General features: G+C 44.1%; 1 protein-coding gene across 22 annotated transcripts in view; it reads left to right on the top strand.

Annotated features, from left to right (window-relative positions):
• The window catches only part of EPB41L2 (erythrocyte membrane protein band 4.1 like 2), a 1,020,488-nt gene extending 1,000,989 nt beyond the window's left edge, over positions 1–19,499 (top strand). For all 22 annotated transcript variants that reach the window (XM_069234854.1, XM_069234865.1, XM_069234873.1 and 19 more), the window contains one exon: positions 18,352–19,499. The gene's annotated coding sequence lies outside the window, so the exon portion shown is untranslated. The remainder of the gene's footprint in view (positions 1–18,351) is intronic.
• The last annotated feature ends 2,047 nt before the right edge of the window (positions 19,500–21,546 follow it).

Raw genomic sequence — 21,546 nt, 5'->3', positions numbered from 1 at the left:
GTAAGGGTTTGTGGGTAATGTGGGTGTGTGTTTTATAGTGTTGTGGGTGTGGTGTTTATATGTGTATCAGGTGTGTGTATTTCGATTTGTCCAATGTGGATGTGTTTTGTAAATGTGTGTGTATTTTGAGCGCAGCGGTGTGTACCACCAATGGATTACCGCGGTTGAAAGACCGCCGCGTTGATTCGTGGGTCGTGATAGTGTGGGTGTATTCCTGTTGGCGTGACGGTGTAGGTTTTGGTATCGCCAGTTTATCACTGACCTTTGGTGTGGCGGACTTGTTTGGTTGTCTGTATTGTGGCGGATTACGAGATGTGGGTCGTAATACCTGTAGCGGATTTCCGCCGCGGCCATGGTATGTTGGCGGCCTTCAGCACGGCGGTAAGCGGGCTTTACCGCCAGGGTTGTAATAAGGGCCTTAGTCTTGCTATTATCCACACTTACATTACAGAGGCTCTGCATACACATGAGATGTCAGCACAATGGTCTGGGTGTCACATCTAGGCGGAGTTTTACACAAGTGGGCACTGCACTCCATCTGAACCATGATAAGGGTCCTGAATCAGTATAAAGGTGATCAAGATGTGCCCCTCCTAGTCTGGACCTTTCGCCAGCAAAAAGCAGAATTTCAGTTTCACATGCAGTCAGTTCACTCAGGGCAGTAGTGCTGGTCTATTTACCATGCAGGTCTTTTCTGTCCAAACGAGAATCTTGTCATTCATAGCTTCAAAATCGATTCCAGCTACATAGGCTTTCCCATGTTTGCCACTCCAGTGATACTGAGATTTGAAACCTTGAAGAACACCTACTCTTCTGCGGGGCTTCAAAAGGTTTCTCATTCATTTTCATACCACAGTTGACTGCCCTATACAATACCTTCCTCTCAAGCTGTTAACCTGTCATTCAGTGGCATCTGCACCTTCAGTAATAAAGTCATTGTTCCTGTATCTCCACTTTTGAATAGTCTGAATCTTGTCTTTTTATAACTTTAATGATTTAAGTCCTCGCAGAAGGAGCAAAATGTGTGCAATGTTCTACAGCTTTGAGGGTGCTTACCCATGTCTCCACATTTCTGGTGTGTGCTTGTAGTTGAATTTCTGGAAAGATCATAGAGAGTGATGGTGAGCGATTTCTTTTTTTTTTTTTTTAAATATAAAAACATTCACTGCAATTGTGTGCTGCTTCTTCATCCAAAAAGAGAAAAAAACAAGCAAACGCAGGACGAAGACAAAGATCTAGAGTGACTATAACTTACCAGATATATGTATGGTGTTATGGAGCACTAATTGTTCAGCAAGGCGTGGATTTCTGCCCAGATCTTCGTGTATTTGATATTCTTTTCTGACATGGTCTTCTAGCTGTGCTCTCTCTCATGCCTTTGGGTGCTTCAGTATTGTTACGAGGGCAGCCGATGCTTGAAATATTGCATCTGATAGAGACTTCTAGCTGTAGATTTCTTACCTTTGATTTTCCCCGGGTATCGGACTGGATCCAGAAACTTTTTCTCCAGCAGTACCCCTGCACCTGCCATCGGGTGGCTACATTTGGTTCCTCGTGGCAATGTTGGTGTCAGAAGTGAAGTCCTGGTCACCTATATAGGCTCCATCCAGGCGCACAGGCATCAGTTATTTTCTTTACACACCAGTTAGCACTGATCAGGAGAGAGCTACCCTCTGTTGCATTTGTACAGTCTTTTTTTCAATGTTTTGTCGAGTTTTTCTTCAAGTGTGTTGTCGATGTCATCAAGAAAGGCTGTGTTCAAACCATGTGGTGCCAGTCACCCTGCCATGTCGGTTATGGACCCCCATCTTGTTTGCCTCTGGTGCCTCAAGCGCTACCACACCTCATAGTTATGCTCACATTCCCAGGCCATGGCGCCAAAGGCTTTGAGGGAGTGGTGCCTAAAGCTGCCTGCGGCCGGGCAGTCAGTGACACTGGCACGCGCTACTCCTAAGAGGCCTCGCTTCTTGTTGAAAAGGAGGTCAAGGGACCGCTCCAGGAGCCCTAAGTCCTCTTCGTCGCATTCAAGGTCTTCAGGAGAATCAGGGAAAAGAAGCAGTAGTCCAGGACGACTTCAATGTCACCTCATCTGTCGGCCGATGAGACGAGTGATGAACATCGGCATACCTGGCACTGTTCTGCTGAGCTGCTGCGCAGTTCAAATCCACACCTCCCCCTGCTTCTAGGAGCCGAATCGACACCTGCTCAAATCAGAGAGTTTTACGAGGCTATGCGCCCCTTATTAGAGTGGGCCAACCCCACTGGCATACCTTTGGGTCCCGCAGTGTCACAGGAGGCCCCATTTGGTTTGACGCTGCTGGCTTCAGCCTCTGCTCCGATGGGGTCTCATGAATCTGATTCAGGATCCAGACTGGCACTGGTTGTTCCAGGCGACATTCTCTGGTGCCAGTCCCAACGCCTATGCTCCCGGTAGCGCCAGCCCCATCCTGATACCCAACAATACAAAGTCAGGACGACATCTCACAATGCCGATTCCAGCACCTACAGGTGCTAGATTATTGCCCAAGCCTTATTTTGCACAGCCAGGCATAGTAGAAGAGTGGGAGGGGTCACTGAACCTTCTGGAACACCAGATGGACAGTAGTTTGGATTGGTATGAGGAGCTCAGAGAGGCTAGTGGTCTGGACACCTCTCCAGATACTGGCTTGCTCTCGCTCCCCTCTGTGGCTATGGAGGAGGGAGTTTCCTATGGAATGGTGGTGCGTAAGGCAGCATATGTCCTCGAACTGCCCTCAGTGGTTGTCAAGATGAACATCTTTACAGAAGTGCTTCAGCCTGGGGCTTCTACATCTGAACACCTTCTGCCCTTACAGATATTATGATGGCAACTTGATCCAAGCCAGCACAAGGGCTTCTGTAAATAGGACGATCGCCCACCACCATTGTCCTGGGCCGGGCGACCCCAGCTTCCTCATTCAACCCCTCACTTCTGAAAGCTTGGCAGTCCAAGCCTCCACTTCCCACCCTACATTCCCTTCCACCCCCCCAGACAGGGAATCCAAGAGGCTGGACTATTTTGGGAAGAAGTTTTCTTCCACCAGCCTGGCACTGAGGTTGTGAACACCTCCTGCTTATTGGGCTGTTTTTCGCATACCATTTGGAATAAGGTTGTGCAAGTGCTGCTTCAGGTCCAGTAAAAGACGGCAGGGATGCAGTTAAGTTCACCATTCGGTGTGGCGTAGATACGGTTAACTCACTAGGCAGAGCCATTGTTTCGACAGTGACCTTAAAGTGCCATGCCTGGCTGAGGACATCTGTTTTTTCGCTGGATGTCCAGGCAAACCTGATAGCGCTTGCTCTTATGGCAAGAAAGCGGAATCTGGTCTGGAGCGCTTAAAGTAATCTTGTGTACCGCCAAGTCCTTGGGCCTCTTGGCATCTCCTTGTCCACCGGCTGCCTCTCTCCCAATTCGTTGCTTTGGAAGGGGCGTGGTACTGCGCCAGACACCGCCCCACACAACCAACCCAGGCAATATGAGTACATGGGCGCAGTTCCTTCAGATCTAGAGGGTCTGCAGGCCAGAGGTTGTCTGCCACCCAGCCCCGGCAGCTGCAGCCTCAAAACCCTCCCTAGCTTGGTTCTGCAGGACCATGCTGGCCCAGTTGGAGGGAGAATACACCACCTCCTCAGTTCAAGGTTGGCCACAAGCACTTTAAGTTCACAGTGCTTCCATTTGGCCTTACCAGCGCCCTTCAGGCGTTCACCAAGGTGATGACTGACTGTGGTCACAGCTCATCTGCGCAGGTCAGGGGTTTCACTATTCCCCTACCTTGACGACTGGATGTTTAAGGCGAGCTCATCCCAGGCTGTCGTCGCCCACCTCCAGACTACGGTGAACCTCCTTCATTCGCTGAGGTTCACTATAAACATGTTGAAGTCACACCTGACTCCCTCTCAGACGCTCTTTAATAGGAGCTGTTCTGGAGACACTGCAGTTTTGGGCTTATCTTCCCGAGCAGCGAGTCCAGGATATTCAGACTGATACCGATGTTTCGGCCTTTATTTTGGGTTTCAGTGAGACTAACTTTGAGGCTGCTGGGCCTCATGGCCTCCTTTATCCTGCGGGTGACACAAGCCAGATGGCATATGCGGGCTCTGCAGTGGGACCTGAAGCCCGAGTGGATGCAGCATCAGGGAAATCTCTGACATGGTCCTGTTCTCAGAGGGAACTGTGAAAGACCTCAGGTGGTGGTTACGAACGATGAATGGGTCAGAAGCAGACTTCTCTCCCTTACCCCACCAGACTTTACAATAGTGACAGATGCATCACTTCTGAGGACTCTGGTCTCGGGCAGAATCCAGACCCCACGTCAACATGTTGGAGCTCCGGGCGATCCGACTAGCATTGAAAGCATTTCTTCCCTCTGTCAAGGGGAAGTTGGTGCAGGTGTTCACTGACAACACCACCGCCAAGTGGTATTGCAACAAGCATGGCGGGTGGGGTCATGGACCCTTTGTCAAGCGGCCCTGCATCCCGGGACAAGGCTGGAACAGCAGGGCATAACCCTGGTGGTTCAGCACATCGTAGGTTCTCTGAATGCCAGGGCAGACAAACTCAGCCGTCGAGGTCTAGTTGATCACGAGTGGCGTCTCCATTGGGAGGTGGTGCAAGATCTCTTTCAGCAGTGGGGAGAGCCTTGGCAAGATCTGTTCGCCCCAAAAGAGAACACACATGTCAGCAGTATTGCGCATTGTCGTTTTCAAGGCGGCAATCTCATGGCGACGCTTTTTGTCGCGGTGGAGCTCAGGCCTGCAGTATGCCTTTCTCCCCTTACCACTCCTGCCTAGAGTTCTCAAGATGATCAAGAACAATCAGGCCCAAGTAATCCTTGTCGCTCCGGACTGGGCACGGAGAGTCTGGTATCCCAAGTTTCTGAAAATGAGCATCGATCTGAACCTGTCAACTCTGTACCTTCATGCGTGGAGGTTGAGCGGTGACAGTTGACAGTTTTTTACCTTCCTCTCAAATTCTGTAATGTTATCTATGCAGTCAGGCATTCCTCCACAAAAACGGTATATGTCTGCCGTTGGCAAAGATTTGTAAAATATTGTGCAGAAAAGTCTATAGATCCTCTCTCTGCTTCTCTATCTGCTATTCTTCTTTTCATTCTTTCTTTTGCCCATCAGGGTTCCACTGTTAGCACTCTGAAGATCTATCCCTTCACTGGGTCTGCCTTTCTAAGGCTGCCTGACCAACCCTCTCTGTTTCCCCTATTGTAAATAAGCTTCTAAAAGGGCTTGTACATTTGTCCCCCCTTTCTCCCTTTTCATGCCTCAGTGGGATTTTAATCTAGTTCTCACTTACCTCATGTGTGCTCTCCTCGAGATACTTCACAATTGTCCCCTCTGGCTGCTTACCGTCAAGACAGCCTTTTTAGTGCAATAACATCTGCCCAGAGGGTCAGTGAGATTCAGGCCTTATCATCCAGGCCTCCATATCTCATGATATTTCCAGACAAGGAAGTTCTGTGCACCCATGCCTCTTTCTAGTCCTTCTGGATCTAACTGTCACCATACTCACCTTTTTTGCATGCCCCACATCCCTCTAAGGAAGAGGAGTGACTCCACCGGCTGGACCCATTCTACCTTGACTGCACAAAAGAGTTCCAGGTAGATGACCAACTCTTTGTGGAGTATGTGGGAACCAAGATGGGTCAGGCAGTACAGAAATTGACCATTTTGCACTGGGTTGTTCTCTATCTTAAGATCTGCTACTCACTGGCTTAGAGGCAGCCTCCAGAGGGCTGACGAGCCCATTCTACCAGATGAAAAGCTGCGACTGAAGGCCTCAGCTTGTGGACTTCCAGTCCTGGACATCTGCCAGACAGCAACGTGGGCATCTCTGCACACGTTTGCCAAACACTACTGCGTGATCAGTTGGGTTCACAGGTATGGGCATTTCACCTGTTTGGTCCTACAGGACTTTCTAGTCTGAAAACATTTGTCTGCAGCCCACCGCCAGGAGGATATGGCTTGGGTATCCAATCAAAGGTAAGGAATCGACATCTAAAAGTCTCTAACAGATGAAAAAGTTACTTACCTTTAGAAACACATTATCTGGTAGAGGCTGTATCTAGCTGCAGATTCCTTACACCCACCCATGCCTCCCCACTCTGCAGACTCGTTTACTAGTGTTAAGGTGATCCCATTTCAGTGCTGTAGTTTGGACAAACATGTGGCAGTTCTTTTCAAGGCTCTGCGCTTCGTGAATGAAAAGTTGTGCTTAAAGTAACTGACACCCGTGCACATTGGTGACCCCCTATATAGGTGACCGTGACGTCACTACCGACGCCAGCAATGCCATGAGGAGCCGAGTGAAGCCACCGGATGGTGAGTGCAGGGTTATTGCTGGAGCTAAAGCTTCTGCATCCACCCTGGGGAAAATCAAAGGTAAGTAATCCACAGCTAGATAGTCTCCACAAGATAATGGGTTAACAAAGGTGAGTAACTTGTTCTTTTAAATGATGCTCTCGTCTCATCTTAAATTATTTGATGCAATGTGTGCAGATAATGTCAGAACCATTTTTCCTTTCAGTGATGCTTAAAAGTTGCTGATTATCCCTGGCTCTACAAAAACCCTGTCTTTGTTGTGTTTAGAGACAATGTGAAAAGATTGGGAACTTCCTTGGGATGGGTCCTGTTTTTATTTCAAGCCCTCTGAGTCTAGACGGGGTGCTAGATCTGACATTAATTGCTAAAGGTTAAACACAACACTCCTTCCTCCTACCGATGAAATTAAGTAAACCGACAGTTTGACACATTACTTATTAGGGTTTTCCCCTATGTTATTTTTCTTTCAAGACTGCTGCTACATTCAACCTTCACATGCACTCCAGATTGTTACCCTGTTGGTTATCTTAAAACAATACATTAGAAAGTGGCTTTACGTTAGCCCCTTTTTTCCAGTGTTTGATGGAAGTCACTTTAAAATTTTGGATCAGCCATGCATAGATAGAAGACTACTTCAGCCTCTGCTGTGCTGGTTGTGCAATTTTTATTATGGATCAGCCTTCTAGGCAGCCATGAGTCAATTAGAATGGCAGTTGGCATGAGTGATGGGTTTATCCCCATTATGTCTTCATGTGCCTCAGGAAATGACAAGTTCTTTGAGGCATAGGAGTCAGTTACTAGCGACTAAAAAGGTGCATAGCACACCAGTCCCTCTTAGGAAGCTGGTGTAAGTGGCTCACCAGATGAGTATGGGGACAGCAATGTGGTCCAGCACACAAGGTGAGTGAATCAATGAACAAATTAAAAAACAAATGACATCTGAGGTCCATATTAATCAGTGGGTTTATACCCAAGCTAAAATGTCTGCCCTTATCTTGTGATCAGGCCTTTATGTGAGCAGGATTATAGATTGGTTCAGCAGACAAGTGGACGTTAGAAGGTGGGCAGGACCATTTAGGGATTCAAAGTGGACAATAAAGGAAGATGTTGACGCCAAAATGAAGGTGTTCTTCTATCACTACAGTTCTGGATTATATTTTTCTAGGTCCATGTCCAGCGGCCTGTTAATACAATCAGTGCTGGTGAGTTGTCTCTCGGTAGGATTGTGGAAATTGATTTTTCATATTGGAGGAAAATTTCTTGGCGAAAGAGATAGATATGGCTATCAAACAGTTGTGAACATCAAGGTTGCTGAACCTATGGTCTACCAGTGGAGATGTTTAAAATAATTTTGAGCATGTTACTTGCTACATTGTTGCCATTTTATGACAGTACAAGATCTGAGGGATGTCTGTTGAAAGACCTGAAGCATGCCTCTATCGCACTCCTTCATAAGGTAAGTTAGGTGGCGGTCAACTGTCAGTCTTGCTGTCACACTTCTCTGTAGATCAATTGGGCTTCATCCCCCTTTGACAGATCCACCTGGTTAAACCTTCTATGTCTATATTGTTGCTTCTATTATTAGGCTAAACTGAAGGGCCCTCTGACCGTGTGGGCACTGGATGTGGCGAAAGCATTCTCTTCTACTAAATTGTGATTCCTTTTCAGAGTCAATTTTACGTGAAGCCAGCTCTGATGATCAGGTTTTCCGTGAACTGACCAGTACCTTCAAACCAAAATACAGTAAGATGCAGGGCTGTCCACTTTCCCCCATTCTTTTTGCCATAGCAGAGCAAATGGTTAACACTTGAATGCCCCATTAGTCAGGATTTGACTCTTTATGGCATTACATATGTGGATGGTAGGAAAGATCACATCTCGCTATATGGGGACAATGTACTTCTTTTTGTGGCAGAACTGGAAAATCGACTTCTGGGCATTTGCAACATTTAGGATTTTCCCTCCCATTTTAATTTCTAATATAAATTGGAATAAGTCTTTTCTGTTCTCCAATTTAATGACGATGGAAGGGTATTCCCTTGGGGTTATGGAGACTGAGTTCAAATAACTGAACATAATGATTACTAATTAAGAATCAGTTTATTGAGCTTAACTTGAATATACCCATGGAGAGATTCACAGAAGACACAAAGCACTTTAACACTCCTGGTGAAGAAGCCACTTTATGAGATAATATCATTGCAGAAATTTCTATTTGACTGTCCAAATACTCCTTATTGGGCCCCATGCTCTTTCAATAGCTGGGTAGATGCCACCTTTAGCATTTTGTTGGTGGCGCGAAGAGTCCATGGAAATTAATGCTTAAACTTTGTCAGCCAGAGCATAGAGGGGTATGACATTGCGCTATTTCAGAGGTCTATTGGGCTTTAAAGTTAGTGGCTGTAATTACATGGGTATACTCAAATATGGAGAAACATTTGATCTGGCTGAATCATATGAACATTGGAAACCATACATAACAACATTATACTCCACTGTGGTCAGGCGAGTCACTTCAGGAGGTCTCACAGTTACAAGATTACAGATCATGGGATCTAATAAGATCATGGGATCTAATAAGGATTTTAATAAATGGGTGACTTATTAGGGGGGAATAGGTTGAAAACAAATTTTATGGGAAGTTTTAGTTGGTGGATTGTGAAAAGAATCAACATTTCAATGTACAGCAAGCACAGAACAGTCACAGTCTTGATTGAAGTTACGTCCAAGGTCACACGTCTTTTGTCTTGATGCTTTATCGAATATGTAATTTGGGAGTGATAGGGGTTTCCATATTTTCTGGATAGGGGTACATTGGAAGTTTGTAGCTCACCACTGTGTATGGGTAAAGTTTGATGTGGGTATTCTGGGCATATCGGTGGAAAAGGATCTACCCAAAAATGAAACAAAAAAAATGGTCTTTAGGACTGGCAGTTGCTGAAAGGAATAGTGCAAAGAATGGAGGCAAACCTCTAACTCAGAATATTGATGAGTGGCGGCAAAGAATAGACCAGTATATGGGTATCCAAAAAGCCAGTTAATGGGGGGAGGGTCTGTCTCAAAGTGGGTAAAGACATGGGATGCATGGAAGCATTCATAACTACATCTAAAAAAAGACATGGCATTGACTTGTTGGCAACAGAAGGAGTGAATGTTTTTGGTGAGGTATGCTAGACTGTAGTGAAGTGCCCCCTGGGGGAGGTGGGGTGGAAGCCAGCATGTGGAATGACAGCTGGATGATTTTTGGGACTAGTGTCTTTTAAGGCATCTGCAACTACACAGGTCGTCCACTGCAAAGGGTATCTTGTGAGTGGACAAAAAATTATCTGGCTTTTTACGCAACAAGAATTTTCAATTCTATTAAGAACATGGAGGCAAGGATTTTGCTTCTCTTTTCTGTGCTTCAAACTTCAGCAGCCAATCATAGTAAAGTGAAAATCAAAACTACATTACCCATCTGTCACATGCCCCAATCACAGGAGAGTAACCCCTGAGAGTATGAAGCTACAATATTGTGTACTCTTTCTTTGTGAATAGTCTCATAAGTGCTGCATATTCCAATCAGATGAAAGTATAGTCACTAACAGTTCGAATAGATCCCAACATGGATCCGAAACCTTGAAATATCTCCCCCCAAGGAAGACCATAAGCACAAACGGATAGTCAACAGGACAATGAGGAACCTTCTCGAGATGTAGAAGGAAGCAGTCAACCTGACTTCTTTCCATGGGAACTCAGGATTACACTGGTACGTCATATTTAACCATTTTTTTGGGCATTACCAAAAATGAATGATCACCAACTGTAAAACCTGAAGAATCAAGTAAACATGAAACACTATACTGCATATTAAATCCAAATAGGGTGGGAAAATATAATAATTCAATTGTACAGTCATGAATTATTGACAACCATCATAACAATCTAGGGTGGGATAACCATCGCTGCTGTGTCCTTAATAGAATTGAAAATTCTTGTTGTGTAAGCTCTGAAACATTTGATTCTATGTCTGAATCAAAGGCTCGGATTATGCTTGTTCAAAGCTGACTCACCACCACCTACGCCACATCAATAATAGGTTTATAATAAAATGTTGGAAATGTAGGTTTGGAAGACCATTCTGCAGCTCTCATTATGTCCTCTAAGCAAGCCTAAAGAATAAGATTTTGAAGCCGTTATCCTCTGGCGGAGTGAGCTCCAAAAATCGAAGTGTCAGTACCAGCTTCAGCTAATAACCATCTCATCCACCTGGCCTAGGTAGCTGCAGTTACACGTCTAAACTTTTTTTGCAAAGGAATAAGTAGTTTGCCACATGAAGCTGGTCTCATAATCATTGAAACATTGAACCACACATAATTGAGGGTTGTCTGGAAAAGTTGGATGTTACTGATCTGGAATTATTCTTGGTACAACAAGTAATATTGAATATCACACCTTCTGGGGGGAAAAAACTACCTGCCAGATCTAGAGCACAGACATCTGATACCCTCTTATATGTGATTAAGCATAATAGCATTGTCAATTTAGTGGAGATTTGTTTATGGGACAAATATTTATTTGCTGACCACTGTTGCAAGAATTTAAGCACAAAATTAACCTCCCAAAGAAAAGAGCATTTAGGTTTGGGAGGGTTAGGCCATACGAATAACTCTTAATTTGGAAACTTATGGATGTTCACCCACCCATTTACCATTGATTGGGAGGTGCCCAGCAGAATTCGTAGATCTGAAATTATTCACTGTCCTATATACTAGACCTGAAGCGGCAAGCTCTGATAAGAAATTGATCACCATACAATAGTCTGTCCCCGTAGGATCGACACCCTGGTCCTTATACCAACTGCTCCATCTCTTCTAAATAGAGGCATAACGTTTGTGGGTACCACTGGCCCATGCTTATCTGATGAAGTCCGCAGCTAGTTGCGAAATGCTGGGGAGTGCCATCTTTCCCTGAAACCATCAAAGCCATCAACTGAAGCTGAACTGAGAGGATTAGGGAGTGGGGAAGGCCATCCGGATTCAAGAAGAGATCTTGACGTATAGAGAGAAGAATCGAGGCGCACAGATTAGAGATAGGGCTACTGGGAACCACTGTTGAGCTGTCCAGAATGGCGTTATAAGAATGATCTCCAACTTCTGCTGTCTATAGGACGTTTGGTATCATCAGGAATGGGGAAAAAGAATAACCCCGGAACCGAGACCAGTCCTGAAGAAACGCTTCTGTTTCCTGGTACTCTGGTTTGGGACGCTGACTGTAAAACTTGACCAATTGTCAATTGAGCCGTGATGCAAAGAAGTCCACTTTGCACAGGCCCCAAAATTTGAGAAGTTGTGGAATCATAGAATGATCCAGTTTCCAGTTCCTGGAGTCCCGAAGTCCCCAGGAGTTCCAGTTGTCTATCAGATTCTTCTTGCCTGGGAGATATTCCACTGTTATGGAAATGTGATGACTAAGCAAAAGTGCCAAAGTCCTTGGCAGTTACCACTAGAAGGTGAGATTTTGCCCCTTCTGATCAGCGTCCCCTTGTTGAGAGAGATCCACTTCTTGCTTCCCTCTTGATGTTGGAGATTTTCTGATAGGGAAGAATCAAGTGGGTGCCGACTGAAACTGTCTGGAAGCTCAGAAATTCAATTTGTTGAGGAGGAGTCAGAAGGAATTTCTGTGAGTTGACTATGAATCGCAACCTCTGAAGGAGTTGGATGGTGCAAGAGAGATGAGATGAGAGAGTCTGAGGTTCTATTACCATTAAAAGAAAATCATCTATATATACAACCAGACAGATTCCTCTTGCTCTGAGGGGAATCCACTGGTTTCATCAATTTGGTGATCCACCATGGCTGAGAATAGTCTGAAGGAGAGAGATTGGAATTCCAGACGTTGGCCTCGCCACTGGAATAAAAGGAATTTCCGATGTGGACGAAAATTTGGAACAGAAAGATAAACATCCCTCAGGTCCAGACAGACCATCTAATCGCCCTCCTGGAAGGTATCTCTTAGCATATGAACGTCCTCTATTTTGAAGTGTCTGTATAAAATCCAGATATTGAAGCCCTTGAAGTTTAGTACAGGATGATAACTGACTTCCTTCTTTTCCACAAGAGAAATGGGACTGATAAAACCCATGGGGTGGTGCATAGAAAAAATATATCTATGAAAGACTAGTTGGTTTGGGAAAAATACATTTGTCTTCAAGGGTACATCTGGATTGGAGACTTGTAAAACTCTAGTCTGAATCCCTGAGTAATCTTTCTCCAGTTGTTTAGAAACAGGCCCACTCTTGTCCCCAAAATTACTTCTGAAAACTGAGTTATTCTCAGCAGAATATCCTGTGTCTTGAATTGCTCCTTATTGTCCATTGTAGGAGCCTCGTCTGAAACCAGATCGACCTCCTCTGGAGCAAGTGGGATAGAAGGTGGAATGTCTCTCCGTACCATCCACTTATACCTCATGGATATTAACCTGGCTGAGGGCTTTGGAAGGAACCTCAGCATGGTGCCCACCCTCCATAGCACCCCACCTTAATAAAAAAGGCCTCTCTTGAACACTTTTTTAAGAGACCATCGCGGAATAGGTAGAGCAGAATTTAGCAAGTTCCTTAACAGAAGGCCTCCAAATAATAGACCCTCAGCTACAGGTCCACCTTTGGAAGTGGCTAGATCTTTGCGCTTTGGATAGATTCCCATTAAGAATGGATCTCCTCCACTCTGTAGATATGACGCAGTTGGTGTTTCCTAGTTGACAGATAGCTCTCTGCGTCCAGCCGAATAATACATTGGTATTCACTCGAGACCTGGGGATCCTTGGCATGATAAGCTAACTCGAGAATTTTTGTCACGGTTCTGGCCATGTCCAGAACCATATCCTGGCAATTAGGCTTTTAGAATCTTTTGTCATTTTTTTCAAGAACGTGGCCATAGTTGGGTCTACCTCTTGAGTATCAGCAACTCTGCTTTCTAAATCTGGTCGAGGACATTCTGTGCGTGGGTGAGCACGAACATCTTTATCAAAAGCATGGTGGAGGTGGGATTGTACATATTTTGCCATCTACAGGGAAGGAGTCCTTTTAGAAGCTCTGGAGTGCATTATTTTCATGGGTTCAAAAGTAAGAAGGCGAGGAGGTTTGGGAGGAGTTACACGCTTCTTCTTACTAGGGCCAGGCTTGTCTGAATTGTCGCTATCTTCAGTATGGGAGGAATCAAAGTCTTGAGAAGTTGAAGATGAAGTATTGTGGGTTAGGAGAGATCCCGATTGGTGAGAGCACTATAGTGATGATCATTGTCCCTTTTGCAGCATAGGTTAGCAAAGACCTCTGCATGGGCATCAGACTGCATCTTATCAGTGGTATTACCCTTGTTCGCAAGAGTAGGATCCTGTCCAGAGGTTGGACAACCTGTAAGCCGACCCTGATGGCGGGCGTGATTAAGCAGTTGACCAGTAAAGGGGCCCAGACCAGGGCCCCATTCACTCATTGTTACACCTGACAATCAAAAGCCTCAATGAGATCCATTTCCAACTAGTTTCCACCATCATTAGGGACATTTTCCCCTTCTGATTCACAGGGATCCCAATGAGTCATTTTCTTGACCAAATGGAAAATGCAATTAGTTCAAGAGAGAAAGTTCCACACATTATAGTTTGTATGCTGTATACTTTTATCAGTAAAACTGTATGTCTGCGCAAATGCAATGTTCATTTAAATTGAGGATGTGTTGTCTGTAATGGCAGTGCGCCACCACACCATGCATACTCCACTTTACCCCACTCCACTCTGCATTATGCTACGGCACCACTCTACTCTAAGTCACTCTATGCCACTTCACTCTACACCTCTGTACTCTACCCTGCACCACTCTATGCCAGTACACTCTACTTTACTATCCACCACTGCCCTCTTCACCACCTGCACAACTCCAGTCTACACCTGTGCCACTCTATGCCACAACTCTGCCAGTCCACCCTACCCTGCATTGCTCCACTCTACACCACTTCACTCTGCTCTGAAACAATCTACTCTATGCCACTCTACTTTATACTGCACCAGTCTATCTACTCTATGCCACTGCACTCCATGACACTGTACTCTAAACCACTGCACTCTACCCAGTGTACTCTACACCACTTTAATCAAAACAAGTGCACTCTGTGCGAACTACTCTGTGCCACATGCCACTATACTCTGCAACACTCTGCGCCACTGCACTCCACGCCATTGCACACTAGGCCACTCTATACCATTGCTTTCAACATCAATCTACTCTGCAACACTCTATGCCACTGCACTCTACCGATTTGCATTCTGCGCCAATGCATTCTCCACCACTGCATGATAACACACTCTCCTCTGCAAGACCGCACTCTTCTCCACTGACCTCTGTGCTACTCTGCACCACTGCACTCTGTGGTACTGCACTCTACTCTGCACCACTGCAATCCATGCCACTGAACTTTACGCTGCACCACTTATCTGTGTCAATGCACTCGACGCCACTCTAATCGTCTCTGCACCACAGCAGTTCATGCCACTGTACTGTATGCCACTTTACAAAACTGCCCTTTACAGCTGTGCACTCCATCCTGCACCACTTCTCTATACTTTGAAACAACCTACTGTACTCCACTACATTCTACATCACTCTACTCCACCCGGTGCCATTCCACTCTATGCCACTGCAATCTACACTGCGCCACTCCACTGTACTCTGTGTGACTCTACTCTGTCACTGCACTGCACTGTACTACACAAATGCCCTCTACACAACTTTACCCCAAACTAATGTGCTCTGAGCCACTGCACTCTGTGCTAATCTACTCTGCACTACTGTACTTTACGCCACTTCTCTGTAGTCCACCCTACTCCACTTTACAACAGCCCACTCTGATGCTCTTCTGCACTAAACTCTACTCCAATCTATGACACTCTATGCTACAACACTCTACTACACGCCACTCTGCGACACTACTCCATTTTACCACTCTACACAGCTCCCTCTATGCCACTCCATGCCACTTTACTCTATTCTACGACACACTACTCCATTCTAGTTCAGTCCACTACACCAATCTGCGCCACACCAGTACTCCGCTCTATGCCACTCCAGTTCATGCCACTCTGTGCCATCCCACTGTTCGCCACTCTAATCTACAGCTCTGTACTCCACTATACGCAGCACCTTCTACACCGCACAGTATGGCACTCCACTCTGACAATCTACTCAAATCTGCACCACTCAGTTCTACAAAACTCTACTCCACTCTCTGCTGTTCCAATCTATGACACACTCCTCCATCCATGACCCTCCACAACTCTCAATAGCAGGAATGGTCAAGAGTTATTTGTATTTGTTTCATTTAGGTGTGGGGCCCCATAGCAAGATGGTTTTGTTCTAGCTCCCAGCAACAATACAGAAATATTTGTGCAGCTGCTGGCGGTGCAGTAAAGCAGTAGTTGCCTCACCTTCTGGAAGCCGCTGCCCTAACCCAGGGACGGGTGGACAGAAATTGTTTACCTCTTACTTAGTTATTGTGAATATGGATGTTAAATAAACTTTGACAGAATATCAGTTTATGCCTTGTATGGATAGTCATGGGTTACTTTGTGTCTGGTTGACTGTGCTTTATATCACCTACAATTGTCTGCATAAATATGAGAACCTGGACACACATTTAAGGCTGTTTGATTGTGTAAGGTTTCATTCTCACGAAAGCTGCACTGTTTGCAGTTGTCATATACTTTCTCCATTCGCGAGAAACTTGAATAGACTTTTATAGAGTTCCCACATGAGTCTGTGCTAGGCATGAAGTGCACGTACGTGTACAGTGCTGAGGGAAGAATGAATGGACAGAATAACTTAACTCTACCAAGAACTCTGAACATACTTCCTGAGTATCACTAAAAGCTGATTCAACACAATTTAGCTCGGAAAACAGGAAGTGGAAAAAGACCAGGTTTAAGTGGATACTGACACTGTGCAGATAATGCACAGTCAGCGCGGGAAGTGCAGGAAGTTTTAGATATTTGGACCCCATCCCCAACCCCCACACCCCAAGCAAAAACCACAATATTACCTTCCGTGGGTTATGTCATATACCTTTTATAAGACCTGGAATATAATTCTGGAGGTTTCCAAAATCTCTTGCATGCAATCGAAGTTCAGCCAGGCATAGTCTCCTGTTAAATTGATGCATTTTATATTTTTCCTTCAGACACCGGCCCACAACGGACACTGTTGAATGAGAAGATAAAAGCAAATATACATGTAACTTTTCTGTCATGAGAAACGGGTCTGGTCACTGCTAGAGCACGCCCCTCCCCCCTCATCCAGCCCTTTTCAAGATGAAAGCGAAGCTGCGTCTGAAGCCTCAGGCCTTCCTAAATATAGTTATGCCCAATCAGCTGCAGGTGTAGGCGCCTGTACAGGATGCCCCCAGGTCACTACCAGGTGGGTGCGTGTAGAAAGTGTAGGCCTTTCGCGGATTCTGCATGTTAGGTGAGGGGTTTATGTGTACAAAAGTTAAATGTGAGACACATCTAATGTCAAAGATGTTCATTTTTGATCCTGGGCATCTTGGTTCTAATCCCAGTTTCTGCACTTAACAAAGGATAGTAATCTCTCTCTGCCTCATATTGCACGTATGCTTAACGTAAATACGTAGCAACACACAAAATACTGGATTGGTTTGTCTTAGATTCCCATAATTCCATTGTTCCCACCTTTTGTATTCTGGTTTGAATAAAGTGTCTATCGGACCACAGTTGCCATAAAATCTAGGCACAGTACCTGATATTTGACAAGCTCTTACTAGATAAAAACGTGCTTTGGGCACCGCTCAGCTGCTCTTTACACTTCGGTATGCCCTATCTAAAGATACTTTTTAAAATAGTTTTGATGTTAGTCATAAGTGATGGGAAATGCCTGTTTGGAACTGTGCCTCCACCATCCCACTTATTCTTCCTTTTGAAGTTGTTTCTTTGTCATCAGACAAGAGAGGTACTTTCCTGTCTCCTTAACCCATTGTTCATGATTTCAAACTTCAAGCTGGCAGCTTCTTTCATTTGTGGCATGCATGCAGCAATGAACGATCACATATTTTCCAAGATGGTTCTATTTTCCTTTATAAACTGTGTTTTATTATATTGAGGGCATTACAGAATTCTGACACAAATGTCACAATCAGGACTAGTCCATTACCTGATTTAGTAATGTTTTCAGTGAGGCAGTGGTTGCAACGCTGCAAGGAAGAGGTTTTAAATGATTCTGGCTATCCAGGTGCTAACAGTGGAATCAGAACCAAAATGTTCCGGCGATACCTGCTTTCTGAAGCTGGAAGTTACCTGGGCTTAGTTCTGGAGGTCTGTTAAGCAACACTCATTTATAGTGGAGGCAGACTTGTTGAAGTGGACATTGGCACAGGAACTCCGCAGTCGAAGAAACTCTGAATGAGATATTGTAATGGGCAGAGATGGCTGATAGTCTGGTGGAGTAGGAGGGGGAAAATTGGTGGTCCGCCTCAGCTTACCGAGCGCAGCTTCCAGTGACCAAGGAAACCTATACCACCAACGGGGTCAGAGAAAGTGAGTGATCAAAGGGGTTACCTTGAGAGGATTCCTGCGGATTGCACTGATACAAAATATAGCTGCGAAATGTATGTGAAACCAAATCTCATGCAAGCTAGAATATGAAATATTGTTAAAAAAAATAACGGGATCAAAGATCGATAAAAAAAATTGTGGACATTGACAGTGTTCATTATGTTTTTTCTTCAAAAACAAAAAAATAAAGATGATTGGGTAGGTACAGTTGGGGGGTATGAGAAACGCTCATATGATCACATCCACGGTGTTGTTGAAGGCAGGCAAACCCACTTCCTTCATCACTGTCACCTTGGCACATCTTTCTGCTTACAAAGGGTATACGTCCTTAGGTTAATAGTGCCAGTTATGTAATACTGCCTGGGATTTTTTTTTATTACGTCAATCGTTTAATCACTTTTGTTTTGCAGAAACATATCACAAGTATGAAGAATTTTCCAAGTCCATACTGCCACCACTGCTGTGTTCAGTTTCCCAGAATTTTCAAGAAGACCGGAATTATCTGAAGGTTAAGATAACAACACAGGACCTCAGCACAGTATCTGTGACCAATACTGTTACATTTCATCCTACGTGTTATTTTTATAACCACTTCTTAACATTCTTAGCTTTTTTATAAGATTTACGTATGAATTGTACCTACCGTTTTTATAACAGAATCTTTCTTACAGGACAGTGAATAAAGTAATGCATAAACAAAAAAAACTCAGCACTGTTATGTAGCAGGTGTGGCACAGTAAAGATAATCTTTGATTTATTTAAATACTGTTTTGCCAAAATGTTACAAATTATCGTACTGGAATACTTTAAAGATTTTCAAATTATCAGATGGCACATACTGTTTGCATTTATTAGAAAAACAACACTTTTGTACCCAGTGATTTCGTTTTAAACGTTTTATACCATCCTCCAAACCACTTAATTTTACAGGAGGATCTTTTACTTTGTCAAGTTCAGTTATTGGATTGCACAGAAAGCTGATTGTGGCAAAGTATCGACTGCTAAGCACTGTTAATAAGCATTGTACCACATTGCTCTTGCTGAAACATCTCCAGACATACATCTCATTATCGTTCCAGTAGAGAATGGAAAGGTGGTTAAGGCCAAACCATGCATGCCTCCACCACACTCACTTTCTCTCAGTGACTGTTTTAGATTGAGAAATACGTTTGAGTGTTTTTTTTCTTTAACATGTCTATATTGTCATTACTCGAGTACATTGTATAGAATAATTGCTTTCTTTAAACCTTTGCCTACATGTTATAACTGACATTACTGACGCTAACAAAGTGTATCCATTTCAAGTTGTCTAACAAGTTGAAGGTTTTGAAGACAAAGGAATAAAAGGTTTCGGTCCCATTTTGTGGGTTTCCACAAAGCTAAACCACTTATCAGGCAGTCATAGGAAAACCTGTTTTGGATGTTTACATGAACGGATTTGTTGTTGCACCTGTGTATAGATATGAAATGCCAAATTAGATTTATATCAGCTTTAAGTTGTGTTAAGTGATATTTTTCTTTCTGTAATACGGTTAATAAATAAAGTTTCTTTATTCAACTTGTTTCTTACATTTTTATCTACCTTACAAAAATGTATCCTACACATCTAAGTGCTCTCTTGATTGTAAAAAAAAATTAAGGGTGTATTTAGCTGTACTTTGTTTGGGAAGACTTCAGAACATGAAGTTAGCAGGGAACATTCTATCACTTTATTCTTACCGTATTGATTATTGTGCTTTGTAACAAAAGATAACAACAATGTCACAAAAATACAGTGTACAGTTATCAAGCAAGATAAATTCAGTTCTAGTTCTAAAGGCTAAAATGTTCAATATACTACTAGGGCTGGCAATGTGAGAGACTTAGTGCAAATGCACTGATTCTTCTCCTTCCTTATGGTACAATGTGATGCACTCGTGCCCACCCACAACATCCTTGGACCAAGTACCATGGCTTCTTGAACTCAGCAGCAATAGCAATAGTTACTGTTGCTTGCCCTGCAGTAGGAGAACCCTAGAGTTAATTGCCTTGATGGTAAGTATAAATTGGTCTGCTATTTTTGCAGGACCGTACTAAAATTCTCTGGGGTGTCTGTATGTCCTAGAGCCTACTAGCTCGGGTCACCCTGTATTGGCCACGTTGCCCTCCCTCCCAGAGCGGTCATGAGAGAGATGGACCTGCATCAGGGTTGGTGAGTGGTGTCACTGGCCCTGGAATCGGTTGAGTCTGCAATTGCAGAGAGGGCAATGCTATAAAGGACTGCCATTAAGTGAAGATAGCAATCAAATTGAAAGAAACCCAGTGTTTGGGTGCTGGTGGCAGCAGTTAGCATAGCATTAAGCGAGGAGTTAAGGGAGTATTGATTGATTTACGTTATTTGGTACCTAACATTGTTGCATTATTAGATTACTTTGGCCACAAGTTTTAAAAACTCTGCAAGAGCCTCCCCAATTTTAGTGCCTATTGGAGAAGTTTGACCTGCCTGGAGTTTGTAACCGGCCCTACCAAGGAGTTCAATAAGGCCGTCACTAACCCAGATTATGAAGCACCTCTAAGATAAAGGGAAGAAAGGGTAAGTCAAGGGGAGTTAAGAGTGCTGAGCAGTAGGCTGAAACTAAGGCTGATATCAAAGCAGAATGCAACCTTGAAGGAGAAACAATATAAAGTTGGCAGAGAAGCCCTGTTAGAAGATCACCAGAAGAGTCTTGAAAAGGCAGCGCTTTATTCCAGTGTGAATGGTTGTGTTGGAGCTTACTCTTCTCGCCTTTAACTGTTTATTAAGATTGACTGCTTTCCTTGCTTTCCTTACATTTGTGCATTTAATTAGAGACTTTGTGGATAACCATTTTAAAGTAACAAGAAAGGAGAGCTTACTTTATAAATGAAAGTTAACTGAGAAAGGCTCAATGGAGGACCTGGTATCCAAACTGGCCTTGGTATGTGCACTACCTCTTTCATATTCCAAGATTATTTTTCTGGAGCCATGCTTATCATAGTCCCCCTGCCTGAGCGATAGTAGTAATTCCTTAGAATGCCATGCTTCTCTTCGTCTCTCAGTCTGAAGGTCAGTAGTAATCCCTTAGACTCCATGGGAGAGTTCAAACAAAGGGGATCAATGGTTCATCATGGAAGTGGGTGTGAGAACTCAGTAAGTAGCGCTTTGAAGAACGTGATATGCCTGGATAATATAGAGAAACCCTATGTAGAGAACCAAAGGTTACTGTCAAACTTTGAGACATTCTCTTCCTCATACTCACTAATACTGGTTGTTATGATATTAGTGCAGCAAATTCTGCATGGAATACTCGGAGCCTTGGTGTTAAATAATGGCACATTATAAACTCACTTAGGTCGTTTAAGTAAAATTGTCTCTGAAATAAAAAAAGAGACGAATTCCTGTATGCCTTCTCTTCTAAGACCTGTACAGTTAGGCTTAACGAGGGAAGCTGAAAAGAATGCAGGGCTACTGGCTTCTTCCATGAAAACGGCAATTTGCAATTTTGTATCTAAATGGCCTATGTTAATTAAGAGGAAGGGGTTCTGGTGTTCCCCTAGGAGAACATATGTTAAAGGGTGGAAAAAAGGCTATGGAAGGTCAAGAGGTA

The sequence above is a fragment of the Pleurodeles waltl genome, chromosome 5 (genome assembly GCF_031143425.1).
Source record: "Pleurodeles waltl isolate 20211129_DDA chromosome 5, aPleWal1.hap1.20221129, whole genome shotgun sequence".
NCBI classification, from domain to species: domain Eukaryota; kingdom Metazoa; phylum Chordata; class Amphibia; order Caudata; family Salamandridae; genus Pleurodeles; species Pleurodeles waltl.
The sequence above is the reverse complement of the archived record's forward strand: the minus strand, read 5'-3'. Positions and strand labels throughout refer to the sequence as shown.